The sequence below is a fragment of the Humulus lupulus genome, chromosome X, assembly GCF_963169125.1.
Source record: "Humulus lupulus chromosome X, drHumLupu1.1, whole genome shotgun sequence".
Lineage (NCBI taxonomy): Eukaryota > Viridiplantae > Streptophyta > Magnoliopsida > Rosales > Cannabaceae > Humulus > Humulus lupulus.
The window spans coordinates 121,861,630-121,877,875 of NC_084802.1; positions in this window are offsets into that span (position 1 = coordinate 121,861,630).

Below are 16,246 nucleotides of genomic sequence, written 5' to 3' on the forward strand. Positions count from 1 at the left end.
TTCAAATACTAAGTGACCATAATTCGAAAAATATACCAATCACAAAACATATTTGAATCAATTCATTATATGTATGAGTCTTACAACCATCTTACACAGTCTAGTCAACAGGCATGTGTGTGTGCATGTGTAATCAATTTGGCGTTTCTTTTTGGCCTTTTAAAGCTAGGGTCATTGCCCATATTTGGCGATTGTAGCCTTTTTCTAATTGTAACCATAATGGAGGCTATAACTCTTATAGTGATGGTAGCCCTTTACACTGGTAGAGTATCCTCCAATGTAATTGCTAATTTCCTGGTACCAACTTACTCAATGTCGGCTTTCACACATCAGTATAGGTAGCTCTTTTCCAAAATGGAGCCTGAAAAAGAAACTAGATTAAGGAATGCTCAACAAACATAATGATTTGATCAAATATAAATTGGATGGTCTATAATTTTTCAAATATGGTTTTTTTTATTCCAAACAAAGTATATGACTTATAACTATCATTTTCTAAAATACAAAAAATATGCTCATCAAATTTCTTCCAAACAGGACAAGAGATTTAAACAAACACATATGCAAGGCAAGATAATCAATTTATTGGAAATTTCAAATAAAACAAACCCCCAAGGATTTCCTAAGGGAATCGAATCTGACCGTGTCTAAAGTTTTAGTAAAAATATCTGCAATTTGTTTGTTAGTCTCAAAATATTCTAAAATCAATGTTTTGTTTTCAACAAGTTCCCTAATAAAATGATGGCGAATGTCAATATGTGTGGTGCGAGAGTGCTGAACAGGATTTTTGGAGATATTAATAGCACTTGTATTATCACAAAAAATGGTTAAAGTTTTAATATCAAACCCATAGTCTTCCAACATTTGTTTCATCCACAAAAGTTGAGTACAATAGCTTCCAGCAGTAATGTACTCAGCTTCGGCTGTTGACAAGGAGATGGAGTTTTGTTTTTTACTATGCCAGGAGACCGAATTGTTTCCTAAGTAAAAACAACCACCACTTGTGCTTTTGCGATCATCAGTGTTTCCTGCCCAATCTGCATCACTATAACACACAATGTTAGAATTTGTTTCTTTGGAGTACCAAATGCCTAAATCAAGATTATTATTGATGTAACGAATAATTCATTTTACAGCAGTCACATGAGACTCCATGGGGTTCCCTTGGAAACGAGCGCACACTCCAACACTTTAACTGATGTCAGGGCAACTTGCAGTTAAGTATAGGAGACTCCCAATCATACTCCTGTAAAGAGTTGGATCAACTTTCTTCCCATTCTCATCTTTAGATAATTTGACAGTAGTACCCATTGGAGTTTTAGCAGGTTTAGATGCATCGAGTCCAAATCTTTTCACTAGACTTCTTGCATACTTGCTTTGTGAAATAAAATTCCCTCATCTGACTGCTTCACTTGAAGTCCTAAGAAAAAATTGAGTTCTCCTACCATGCTCATCTCAAACTCTTCCTGCATTTGTTTCACAAATTCCTGCACTAGAGAATCATTAGTAGAACCAAACACTATATCATCAACATAGATTTGTGCTATCATAATATTTTCATCAACATTTTTTATAAAAATTATTTTGTCTACTCCCCCTCTCTTGTACCCCTTTGAGACCAAAAAATGAGTTAGTCTCTCATACCAAGCCCGTGGGGCTTGTTTCAGCCCATACAAATCTTTTTGCAATTTAAAAACATGATTAGGATTGTAAGGATCCTCAAACCCTTTGGGTTGTTGCACATAAGCTTCTTCATTCAAAAATCCATTTAAAAAGGTTGATTTTACATCCATTTGGAACAATTTAAAACCAAGAACACATGAAATAGCTAGTAATAATCTTATGGATTCAAGTCTTGCAACAGGGGCAAATGTCTCATCAATATCAATTCCTTCAACTTGAGTGTACCCATGTGCAACTAGTCTAGCTTTATTTCTTATTATGGTCCCAAATTCATCAATTTTATTTTTAAATGTCTACTTTGTACCTATAACATTAGTATGACTCCGTCTAGGGACAAGAATCCATACCTCATTCCATGTGAATTGATCTAGCTCTTCTTGCATAGCATTGATCCATGATTCATCATTTAAGGCTTCCTTCACATTTTTCGGTTCCAAAGTAGAACTAAAACAAAAAAATTAAACCAAATTTACATACCTCTTTCGCGTGACCATACTCTCTTCAAGATTTCCCAAAATAAGGTCAGAAGGGTGATTCTTTTTTACTCTGGTTGATGGTTCTCTTTGAATAGAGTCAGAGGAAATAACTGGATTTTCCTTCTCTATTTGCCCAGTTGTTGTTTCGATAGAATCAATGTTTAATACATCAGCAGTGGCTGTTGTAGCCTCCGAAGGCTGTGTTGTCAGATCTGCCAATTCTTTATGATGTTGAACATCAATGAGCCTGTCAATTTCCTCCTCATGGGAGTACTCAGAAAAATCTTTTAAATTATCTACAACCACATTAGTTGATTCCATAATAGTTTGGGTTCTCATGTTATAAACATGATAAGCCCTACTATTGGTGGAATATCCAAGAAAAACTCCCACATCACTTTTGGCATCAAATTTTCCCAGATTCTCACAATCTCTAAGAATATAACACAGACACCAAAATACATGAAAAAAATTGACATTGAGTTTTCTATCTTTCCAGATTTCATCAGGAGTTTTATTTGTATCTGGACGCAGAAAAACATGATTAATTGTGTAACAAGCTGTATTAATTGCTTCAGCCCACAATTTCTTTGTGTGTTTTTTGCTATTTAGCATAACTCTGGCCATTTCCTGCAAAGTATGATTTTTTCGTTCCACTACCCCATTTTGTTCAGGGGTTTTGGGAGCAGAGAATTCATGTAAAATTCCAAAAGATTTACAATATTCATCATAAACGGAATTTTCAAACTCCTTACCATGATCACTTCGTATTCTTACAATCTTTCCAATGTTACAATTTTTTTTCAACTCTAAGTCTTGTACATAGTTTTTGAAAAGCTTCAAATGTATCTGATTTTTCTCTTAAGAAATCTACCCAAGTAAATCTAGAAAAATCATCCACACATACAAAAATGTATCTCTTACCATTAATACTTTGAACTTGCATAGGACCCATGAGATCCATATGCAATAATTCTAACACATTTAAAGTATTAATACCAGATAATGCTTTATGGGAAATTTTCAATTGTTTTCCAAATTGAGATGATTCACACTTACCAAGCGATTCTTTACCCAACTTGGGTATACAACGGATGAGACCTACATTGTAATGCCTCGAAATCCCTAATGCGGTTTAATGGCTGGATTAGTAGGCCGGGAGGGCCATAACTGTTTAATTATGCCATTAAATGAATATATGCATGTGTTATGTGAATTATATTATAATATGATGTTAAATGCATGCATGTGGCTCCACATTTCATTTCAGGGGTGTTTTGGTAATTTGGCCCGTTGAGGGCGTAATTATATATTTGTATGCATGTCGGTGACATATTGTTGAGACCATATTATAATGTGGGTTTGTTCGAGCTATTCAGCATGGGACGATCTTGGAATAATAATTAGCAGTATAGTCATAACAGGTTTAAGTTTGGGGCTCGGGATGAGTCTCGGGGTGATTTTAATGATTAGAGCATTGCCGGGAATTAAAGGGTAATGGGATATGAATTATTGATGTTTGAGATTATCGAGAATAGCGGAAATTGGAGAGCGTTAATTATGATTAACGAGATAGGTGGGAAATACCAATTTTTCCCTTGGGAGACTTTAGAAACCCTTATTAGACCTAAGGGTATTTTGGTATTTTCACCCCTAGGATAGATATAAGGCATTAAGGCTGTAGAAAGAAGAGGAAAACAGAGTGTCATATGAAGCTTCTCCCGTACCTTCTCTCCTTTAGATTTCTTTGTGATTTTTGAGCCATTCTTGAGGATTCAAGCTTGGGAAGTAAGTCTTGGGAGCTTAGGAGTGTGTTCCTCCATTGAAGAGCATCATAAGATGAGCTTGAGGTAAGTTTCTAGCCATTAAAATCCCTGGTTTGCTATGTTTTAGTTATGGTTTTCAGTTGGAATTTCTAGGTTGAATGATTGGTTTTGTTGGGAGTTTTGGCTAGGGTTCTTGTGGTTGTGATGCTTGGGGTATGTGATGATGGTTTTTGGGTTCATTTTGCACCACCAAAAATGGTATTTGGAATCATTGGAATGAGGTTAGAATTGAAGGAGTCGAAGAAGGAGGTTTCAGGGGAGCATCAGTCTGGGGGTAGCGCTATAGCGCACATCAGAGGGCGCTATAGCGCTACACAGAATTTTTGTGGGCAGTTTGGGGGTTCTGAGTATAGCGCTGGGGCACTAGGGAGCAGTGCTGTAGCGCTTCTCTGTTCCTTCATAATCCCGTTTTGAGTGTTTTTAAGGGTTTTTGGCTCGGGGTTTCAATCCTTAAGGCCCGGGATCGAATCTACTCACCGTGTGCGCATGTTTCAAGTTCCCAAGAGTAGGGTTTAGGTTAAGACCCTTTCATTGTTGATTCTCATTAACGGAGGTTATAATTGGTTATGATTAGGTAACCACTAAGGAATCAAAAGGTTGATCGTTCCTATTATATTTCTCGCTGGAACTGGAGGTAAGAAAACTGCACCCTGTGTATATGACATGCATGATTGTTGTTGAGGCATGTTGGTTGATAAATGTGGACATTGATTGCATATTAAATGCTAGCGGATATTGTTTACTTGTGTATGGCACTGATTAGTCAGGGACGACACTGGTCGCGTATCACTGACCTAAGAGTCAGAAACAGCATAAGCGTCCTAAACGCAGGGCCGAATGAAGATTAGATCTAATCGATATCAACGTTGAATGACTCTAAGGCATTAATGCTGGACCGATCCTAAGGTCGATGAAACCTATAAGCGCGTGGCTAGTCTAGGACTAGTTACTCAGAGCCAGGGCCAAAGGCCTAAGTGACTGCTTGTCACATGGCTAGGGAACGGTGTTCCATGGTTATGATTCTATGGTCATGAGGTAGGTTATGTTGATGACTAGTCATCATGCGCCTAACCTGTGTAAGCTAGTGAAAGGTTCACTTATCTGTTAAGCCCCAGTGACCCTATCGTCACATGGCTAGAGGGAGCTGTACCCACCTTAGTCACTTTTCCAATTGTCACTCCTCTATTTGGCCTGAAAGTCCTGAATGATTATTATGATCATTATTGATATTATATCATGCTATATTGTGTTTTCTTGCTGGGCCTTGGCTCATGGGTGCTATGTGGTGCAGGTAAAGGGAAAGAAAAGCTCACCCAGCCTTGAGTGGAGAGCTTAGGTGGTGATGTGTACATATGCGGCCGCTTGACCACCACGACCAAGGAGTTCTCAGAGGAACTAGGGAGTTTACCTTATTTGTTCCACTTAGGTCGGCAGGTTTGTAAATTTGAAACAGTAATGACCATTTTGAGTTGTAAATAGCTTTTAAATGTTTTTGATGGGTCCATGAACAATTTTATGTATTAAATAAAATATATCCTTTCCTTTTGATTGGTTTTCCACCTTAGCCTATTAATAACACTTAGAAGCACGTTTTTAACCAAAGGACTGGGGTAGCGAGTCAAATTTCTAGTTCACCGTAACTGTTTTGGGGTAACCAGGGCGTTACAACTTGGTATCAGAGCGTGCCAAGGTTAGGGTTCCTGTAGACTTGATGGTCATGTACACACATCACTGAAGTCAAGCTCGACTCATGGTTTGGTAACTATTTATGTAGTTATATGTATAATTTCTTAAATATAGTATATATGCTTTACCTGTATCCATGAGACACCATGTTAAACCTGTGCCCTGAAATATTATATCCTCAGCAATTGTGTGCTAATTAATACTGAGATTGCTGGAACCTACTTATTAGTATTGTTGTTTGCGAACTATTATGTGATACATGCTAAGTGCTAAATGCTATAAACATGTATCTGCTTGTATAATTGTATGACTGTGGAATATGATAATTGTCTGCTTCTTCTTGGATCGTAAGGTGGCAAGAGGTTTAGTTATTACTACCTGACTGGCCGTATTGATCGTTGTTTCGGCAAGGTATCAGTAATAAGAATGAATCCAGGGCAGACATATATGTTAGCTGGAAATTTACAGTCAGAATAATAACAATCAGGGTCAAGAAATTGACCAGTCACAGATTCCACCACCAGCTCCTGTAAACTGGTAGCAGATAGTTAGTGATTTGCAGGCAACAGTGTTAAGACAGGGAGAAGAGCTTCGTCTCCTGAAACAGCAGGAAGCGCCTGCAGTGGCCAGTGTATCAGAGGCACCTCCTGTGTCAGTGCCAACAGCGGAGCAGCTGCCTAAGGTTGGAAATAAATGGGAGCCTCTCTATGAAAGGTTCAGGAAGCAGCAACCTCCAGTGTTTGAGGGCAGTGTAGATCCTGCCAAGGCGAAGCAATGGATGAGTATGATTACCACTATCTTGATTTCATGAGGGTATCTGGTAATGAGAGGGTGGCCTGTGCCACTTATATGTTTCAGGAGGATGCCCGAGTTTGGTGGGAGGTTATTACCCAGACCAAGAATGTTAATGCAATGAGTTGGGAAGAGTTTCAGACTCTGTTCAACGAGAAATATTGCAATGATGCCATCAGGGCGGTTAAAGCTGAGGAGTTTATTAAGCTACTTTAGGGAAATTTGTCAGTCACTAAGTATGCCTTGAAATTTGATCGTTTGGCAAAGTTTGCCATGGAGCTGGTGCCCACTGATGGGACCAGAAGAGAGAGATTTCTTCAGGGGCTACAGCCCAGATTATCCCGTGATGTGCGTATTACCATTGTTGCTGGGGTTTCTATCTATGCATAGGTGGTTGAGAAGGCACTCACAGCTGAGAGTGCAGAGAACAAGATCTAGTGAGCAGTGCAGCCAGAAAGGATTTTAGGAGGACAGGTCTTCCATTTGTGGGTTCTGGTAGGGGTGTAGGCCCCAGTGAGCAGAAGAGGAAGGTTCCTGACACCTTCCCAATTCCAGGTCCTGATAGGTGGCCCCGTGGTATTTCAATGGGTCGTCCAAGTGGTAATGAAGCCTGGAAGCCTTATCCTGAATGCCCTAGATGCAAGAGGCATCATTTGGGAGAGTGTAGGGCAAGGGCCTGCTTCTCTTGTGGAGCAATAGGTCATCTTAAAAAGGATTGCCCTAAGGCCAGAAAAGAAGAACCCAGGAAAGCGGACAGCTCAGCCCTAGCTCGAGTGTTCGCATTGACACAAGCAGAGGCTGAGGCTTCTCCCTCAGTTGTTACAGGTCAGCTTCTTAGTGCTGGAACCCCTTATAATGTTTTGATTGATTCTGGTGCTACACATTCTTTTGTTGCTAGTAGTATTATTGATAGACTGTGTAGATCCTGTGATTTTTATGTTGTGGGGTTTGGAACTTTGTTACCCACTGGAAAGTTAGTGGTATCCAGGAGATGGGTCAGATCTTTGCCAGTGACAGTGGAGGGCAGAGAGTTGTCAGTGGATCTGATAGAGTTGGTTATGACTGACTTCGATATGATATTGGGTATGGATTGGTTGGCAAAGTATGGGGCAACCATTGATTGCAGAAGGAAGATGGTCACCTTTGAGCCTGAAGGTGGGGATCCTTTTGTGTTTGTTGAGACTGTGCATGGACCTCACATACCTATGATTTCTGTATTGAGGGCCAAGGATCTATTGCAAGGAGGTTGCATTGGATTCTTAGCCAGTGTGGTTGATACCACTCAGGTCGTGCCAGTGAGACCAGAAGATACCAAACTTGTTTGTGAATTCCTGGATGTGTTTCCAGAAGATTTGCCAGGGTTGCCACCGAACAGAGAAATTGAGTTCGTTATAGAACTGGCACCACAGACGGAGCCAGTGTCTAGAGCACCTTAGAGAATGGCCCCGGCTGAGTTGAAAGAATTAAAAGTACAGTTGCAAGAACTGTTAGATTTGGGTTTTATCAGACCTAGTTTCTCACCTTGGGGTGCGCCAGTTCTGTTTGTAAAGAAGAAGGATGGTTCTCTGAGGATGTGTATTGATTACAGAGAACTGAATAAGTTGACAATTAAGAATAAGTATCCTTCGCCAAGGATAGATGATCTGTTCGATCAGTTGCAAGGTAAGAAGGTATTCTCAAAGATCGACCTTCATTTTGGTTATCATAAGTTGAGGGTCAAGGAGGGAGACATACCGAAGACTACTTTTCGTACCAGGTAAGGGCATTATGAGTTCTTAGTTATGTCATTTGGATTGACTAATGCCCCTGCTGCTTTTATGGATCTGATGAATAGAGTGTTCAAGGATTATCTGGACCAGTTTGTGATCGTCTCCATCGATGATATTCTGGTATATTCCCAGTCTGAGATAGAGCATGAGCAGCATCTGAGGTTGGTTCTGCAGAGACTGAGGGATCACAAACTGTTTGCAAAGTTCAAGAAATGTGAGTTCTGGTTATCTTAGGTATCCTTTCTTGGGCACATAGTCAGTAAGGAGGGGATTAAGGTAGATCCAACAAAGATTGAAGAGGTCAGAGATTGGCCAAGGCCAAAGAATGCTTCTGAGGTTAGAAGTTTCCTTGGATTGGCAGGTTACTATAGGCATTTCGTGGAAGGGTTCTCAAAGATTACTACTGCATTGACTGAGCTGACATGCAAGAGTCAGAAATTTGTGTGGTCAGATAAATGTGAGAACAACTTCCAGGAACTAAAGCAGAGATTGATTACAGCTCTGATTCTGAGTCTTCCGACAGATAAGGAGAAGTTTGTAATTTATTGTGATGCTTCTCATCAGGGTTTGGGCTGTGTTCTGATGCAATAAGAGAAGGTAATTGCTTATGCTTCTCATCAGTTGAAGGAGTATGAAAAGAGAAATCCCACTCATGATTTAGAGTTGGTGGCTGTGATCTTTGCTTTAAAGATATGGAGGCATTATCTTTATGGAGAGAAGTGTGAGATTTATACAGACCACAAGAGCCTGAAATACTTCTTCACTCAGAAGGATTTAAATATGAGACAAAGGCGTTGGCTGGAGTTAGTAAAGGATTATGATTGTGAGATTTTGTATCATCCAGGAAAGGCCAACGTGGTAGCTAATGCTTTAAGCCGGAAGGGTCCGGGATAGATTTATGGTATGAGGCTGATAGCCAGGGAGTTAGTTGATGATATGACCAGAGCTGGTATAGAGTTGCTGGTGGGCCTATTGGCTAATATTACGCTACAGTCTACGCTGTTGGAGAGAATCAAGGAGGGAGCATCCAGCTGATTAAGATCAGAGAGGATGTTCTGGCTGGAGCATCCAGAGATTATACAGTGTATGAGTTAGGCTTGTTGAGATACAAGGGACGGATATGTGTTCCGTTAGACAGTGCTTTGAGGCGAGAGATTCTGGATGAATCTCATACTACACCTTACTCTTTGCATCCAGGCACCACGAAGATGTATCCGGATGTGAGATCGTTGTATTGGTGGCCGGGGATGAAGAGGGATGTAGTGGAGTATGTGGCTAAGTGTTTGACATGTCAGCAGGTCAAGGCTGAGCATCAGCGGCTGGCAGGGTTGTTGCAGCCTCTGGATATCCCAGAGTGGAAGTGGGAGGACGTCGCGATGGATTTCGTGGTGGGCTTACCCAGGACTGTTGGTCAGCATGATTCTATTTGGGTGATAGTGGATCGCTACACCAAGTTAGCTCACTTCTTGCCAGTGAGGACTACTTATATAGTTGATCAGTATGTAGATCTCTATGTGAGAGAGATCGTGCGCCTCCATGGAGCGCCTAGGTCGATCGTGTCAGATCGGGACCCTACTTTTACTTCCAAGTTCTGGGAGAGTTTGCAGAAGGCCATGGGGACACAGTTGAAGTTCAGTACTGCTTATCATCCTCAGACAGATGGGCAATCTGAGAGGACAATCCAGATATGGGAGGACATGCTGCGAGCATGTGTGCTGGACTTTGGTGGATCTTGGAGTAAGTATCTACCTTTGATAGAGTTCTCCTACAACAATAGGTATCAGTCTACCATTGGAGTTGCACCTTATGAGATGCTGTATGGTAGGAAGTGCAGATCTCCCATTCATTGGGATGAGACAGGTGAAAGGAGATACTTAGGTCCTGAGGCAGTTCAGAGGACCAGTGAGGCCAATGAGAAGATTAGAGCTCGAATGCTTGCTTCTCAGAGTAGGCAGAAAAGTTATGCAGATCCCAAGCGCAGGAACGTGGAGTTCCAAGTGGGAGACTATGTTTTCCTTAGAGTCTCGCCATGGAAAGGGGTGAGAAGGTTTGGGAAGAAAGGCAAGCTAAGCCCTAGATTGGTAGGTCCATTTGAGATCCTGGAGAGGGTTGGTCAAGTGGCTTACAGATTGGCTTTCCCTCCGGCATTGTCAGCTGTGCATAATGTATTTCATGTTTCAGCTCTTCGGAGGTATGTATCTGATGTGAATCATATTTTAAGTTATGAAGATCTGGAGCATGAGCCAGATCTCTCCTTTGAGGAGCAGCCAGTTCAGACTCTTGATAGAAAAGACAAGGTCCTCAGGAATAAGACGATACCTTTGGTTAAGGTATTGTGGAGGAACAGCAAGGTCGAGGAAGCGACCTGGGAGCTGGAGCCAGATATGCAGAGTCAGTATCCCGAGCTGCTCAGGTAAATTTCGAGGACAAAATTTCTATAAGGAGGGGATAGTTGTAATGCCCCAAAATCCCCAATGCGATTTAATGGCTGGATTAGTAGGCCGGGAGGGCCATAACTATTTAATTATGCCATTAAATGAATATATGCATGTTTATGTGAATTATATTATAATATGATGTTCAATGCATGCATGTGGGTCCATATTTCATTTCAGGAGTGTTTTGGTAATTTGGCCCGTTGAGGGCATAATTATATATTTGTATGCATGTCGGTGACATATTGTTAAGACCACATTATAATGTGGGTTTGTTCGAGCTATTCAGCATGGGACGATCTTGGAATAATAATTAGCAGTATAGTCATAACAGGTTTAAGTTTGGGGCTCGGGATGAGTCTCGGGGTGATTTTAATGATTAGAGCATTGCCGGGAATTAAAGGGTAATGGGATATGAATTATTGATGTTTGAGATTATCGAGAATAGCGGAAATTGGAGAGCGTTAATTATGATTAACGAGATAGGTGGGAAATACCAATTTTTCCCTTGGGAGACTTTAGAAACCCTTATTAGACCTAAGGGTATTTTGGTATTTTCACCCCTAGGATAGATATAAGGCATTAAGGCTGTAGAAAGAAGAGGAAAACAGAGTGTCATATGAAGCTTCTCCCGTACCTTCTCTCCTTCAGTTTTCTTTGTGATTTTTGAGCCATTCTTGAGGATTCAAGCTTGGCAAGTAAGTCTTGAGAGCTTAGGAGTGTGTTCCTCCATTGAAGAGCAACATAAGCTGAGCTTGAGGTAAGTTTCTAGCCATTAAAATCCCTGGTTTGCGCTGTTTTAGTTCTGGTTTTCAGTTGGAATTTCTAGGTTGAATGATTAGTTTTGTTGGGAGTTTTGGCTAGGATTCTTGTGGTTGTGATGCTTGGGGTATGTGATGATGGTTTTTGGGTTCATTTGGCACCAAAAATGGGATTTGGAAGCATTGGAATCAGGTTAGAATTGAATGAGTCGAAGAAGGAGGTTTCAGGGGAGCATCAGTCTGGGGGTAGCGCTATAGCGCTACACAGGATTTCTGTGGGCGGTTTGGGGGTTCTAAGTATAGCGCTGGGGCACTAGGGAGCAGTGCTGTAGTGCTTCTTTGTTCCTTCAGAATCTCGTTTTGAGTGTTTTTAAGGGTTTTTGGCTCGGGGTTTCAATCCTTAAGGCCCGGGATCGAATCTACTCACCGTGTGGGCATGTTTCGAGGTCCCAAGAGTGGGGTTTATGTTAAGACCCTTTCATTGTTGATTCTCATTAACGGAGGTTATAATTGGTTATGATTAGGTAACTGCTAAGGAATCAAAAGGTTGATCGTTCTCAGGAGTCATTCTTATTATATTTCTCGCTTGAACCGGAGGTAAGAAAACTGCACCCTGTGTATATGACATGCATGATTGTTGTTGAGGCATGTTGGTTGATAAATGTGGACATTGATTGCATATTAAATGCTAGCGGATATTGTTTACTTGTGTATGGCACTGATTAGTTAGGGACGGCACTAGTCTCGTATCGCTGACCTAAGAGTCAGAAACGGCATAAGCGTCCTGAATGCAAGGCTGAATGAAGATTAGATCTAATCGATATCAACGTTGAATGACTCTAAGGCATTAATGCTGGACTGACCCTAAGGTCGATGAAACCTATAAGCGCTTGGCTAGTCTAGGACTAGTTACTCAGAGCCAGGGCCAAAGGCCTAAGTGACTGCTTGTCACATGGCTAGGGAACGGTGTTCCATGGTTATGACTCTATGGTCATGAGGTAGGTTATGTTGATGACTAGTCATCATGCGCCTAACCTGTTTAAGCTAGTGAAAGGTTCACTTATCTGTTAAGCCCCGGTGACCCTATCGTCACATGGATAAAGGGAGCTGTACCCACCTTAGTGACTTTTCCAATTGTCACTCCTCTATTTGGACTGAAAGTCCTGAATGATTATTATGATCATTGTTGATATTATATCATGTTATATTGTGTTTTTTTGTTGGGCCTTGGCTCATGGGTGCTATGTGGTGTAGGTAAAGGGAAAGAAAAGCTCACCCAGCCTTGAGTGGAGAGCTTAGGTGGTGATGTGTACATATGCGGCCGCTTGACCACCACGACCAAGGAGTTCTCAGAGGAACTAGGGGGTTTACCTTATTTTTGCCGCTTAGGTCGGCGGGTTTGCAAATTTGAAACAGTAATAACCATTTTGAGTTGTAAATAGCTTTTAAATGTTTTGATGGGCCCATGAACAATTTTATGTATTAAATAAAATATATCCTTTCCTTTTGATTGGTTTGCCACCTTAGCCTGTTAATAACACTTAGAAGCACGGTTTTAACCAAAGGACTCCGGTAGCGAGTCAAATTTCTGGTTCACCGTTCACCGTAATTGTTCTGGGGTAACCAGGGGGTTACATGCATTAGCAATCTTTTTCAAATTTTTGAAATTTATATGTCCAAGTTTTTCATGCCACAAGTCAGTAATATTAAAACTTGATGAAGACGTATGACATGTGAATTTTTGTGTGTGTGTAACAATTATCCAAAGAACGAGAACCTTTGAGAACAACATCACCACTTTGATTTATAACATTACACTCATCATGCGAAAAATTAACAAGAAAACCTTGGTCACAAATTTGACTTATGCTAATTAAGTTGGCTTTCAGCCCATCAACAAGAAGCACATTTTTCAGTTTTGGTAACCCTTCAATGTTTAGAGTACCTTTACCTAAAATATTTCCTATCATTCCATCCCCAAATGTTACTACTCCACACTTCAAGGATTTGAAGTTGGTAATTATGTTGGCATTACCTGTCATATGTCTTGAATAACCGCTATCAAAGTACCATGAATTAGATGCATGCATTTTATGACAGGTAAAGGTAGCCAAGCAAACAGAGTTAACTTTCTTGACCCATATTGTTTTTTATTTTGAATTTCTTTTGGTCAAGAATTGATTCATACTACCAAAGTGTTTAACATAGTTCTTTTTAAACAAATTTAACAGAGAAAAACACTTAGGTCTTATGTGTCCTTTCATCCCACAAAAATGACAAAATGGTACAAATTGTCCAATGTTTCTTTTTGGAGAAATTTTCTTTAGTTGTAGATCTGTTGGAACAGATGACAAATTTGTGGTCTCGCCAAAGTGACTTGTTCCTGCAAAATAATTAGTTGGCACAACAGTCAAATAATTCATAGATTTTACAAAAACCGTTTTTCTTGAGGATTCAGATCCATTAGATCCTAATCCACTATAATTATCAGCATTTTTTCCTACAGAAAGAATATCATCCAATATTCCAGATCTAGGATTAAGCATTTTGACACCTTTTTGCAAAAGATCAATTTATTTACTCAAAAAATTAATTTCATCATTTTTGGAAGCAATAATCATCTCAAGTTCTTCAATTTTTTCAATTTTTTTTTTTATTATTGCTAGCCATTAGACAATTCTCATAGCACACTTTCATCCATTGATCATACATTATTTTATAAGACTCTTTCAATGACTCCTCATCAAAGTCAGAATCATCAGAATCAATGTCAGAATTCTCATTATTCTGAACAGAATTATTAAGGCATAACACATCCTTGTAATCAACTGAAGAGAAAACCATACCTTTGTGAACAGAGGTTAAGGCAACACTATTTTCCTCCTCATCACTCTGTTCAGAGTCTTGATCACTCCACGTGGCTGTCATAACATTCTTTTTCTTTAAGGTATTTGCACACTCAGATTGAATGTTTCCAAATCCTTCACATTCCCTGCACTGAATACCCTTTTTATTAGTCTCAAAGGGTTTAGAAAAATTACCTTTTGGGCTTTTGGATATGGCCTTTTTGTTTCCCAATTTCTTTATGTATTTTTGGAAATTTTTTGTCAACAGAGCCATCTCATCATCCTCATCATCCGAACTTTCCTTATTTTCTTTAGAAGATTTCAAGGCAATAGATTTCTCCTTGATTTCGTCTGTCTTACCTTTTTGTCTAATTTGTTGGTTTAGTTCAAAAGTTTGGAGTGAACCCATCAATTCTTCTACTTTTATTTTTTCCAGATCTTTTGCTTCTTCAATTGCAGTTAGCTTCGTCTGAAACCTGTCAGGGAGAACTCTAACAATTTTTCGAACCAAAACATTCTCTTCAAGTTTTTCACCAAGAGCAAAATATTCGTTAGCAATATCTGACAATTTCTCATAAAATTCAGTGAGGGTTTCATTTTCATTTATTTTCAAATTTTCAAATTTTGTAGTGAGCATAACAATCCTAGAACGCTTGACATCAGCAGTTCCTTCAAATTGAGTTTGAAGGATTTTCCAAGCATCTTTGGCCGAAACACACGAAGAAATCAATTTAATGTAACCTTCACCAACACCATTAAAAATAGCATGTAATGCTGTGTTATTGTAACTGGACAGTTTATCTTCAACATCAGTCCAATCTAGTTCATATATTACCTTAGTTACATCATTGATTTCTGCTGGAGGAGTCCAACCACTTAAAACAGCTCTCCAAGCCTTTTCATCTTGAGATTTGATGAAGGCTTTCATTCTAACTTTCCAATATGGATAGTTCGAATCGTTGAGTAAAGGGGGGCGAGTTATGGAGCCTCCATCTGTGAAAAAAGACATTGCAAGAACAAGAACAACAAATGGAATAAACTAAGATCACACTCAGAAATGAGTGACCTGCTTTGATACCAATTGAAATTCTGTTTTTAGTAATTACCAAATTAATTAAACCATGTGAATTAATTAAAGTGCGGAATGGTAATTAACTATTTAAACAGATTGCAATTTTGTCAGGACAGAATCCGAACTTATCACGACAGAAACTAAACACAATAAAAAGACAGTGCAAAACAATAAAGAACACAACGAGTTTTTACAAGGTTCAGAAAATCTTTCGAATAACCTACTCCTTGGGGCCACGCCCAGAGAATAAAACCAATTAATAAATAATCACAAGTACAAAATATTGACTTAAATAAAACAAGACTCCCTCTTGAGATTCGTCGCAACTTTGTTGTACTTCTCTTCACTAATCTGATCTTGATTGAAATGCTCAACCACTTGAACTCCTTTCAATGGCCAGCGAGTGCTTGCATCCTCCCGACGCAAGGCTTGTAAAAATCTTCTCCCGAAGACTATAAAAGTTGTGTTCAAATTACAATGTATATTCACTCATGTGCGTGATATAAACTCACCACAAAAAACTAAACACTCATATTTCTACAAGATCACGTGAATATGATCTTGAATACAAATAAGGAACTCTCACAAATATTACAATACACTCACAAACTATGCACCTAAGAGTTCACTTTTCTCACTGCCTTTAGAGCCCTATTTATAGAGTCATTTTTCGTGCTCATAAAGGCTGAGAAAGAATCTCCCGATAAAGGCAAGAATAATTGAAGATATTCTTGATTGATGAAGAGTTGCCTTTTTAGAAGATTCTGATCCGACAGATACGATTTTGGTGGGGACAGCTCAGACCTGTGTCGAATCAAAAGCATGCTCAAAATAGAAAGAACAATTAATGATATTAAAGATTCAGTTTCCTGAGTGTCAATTCTTCAACTGCACGACAAT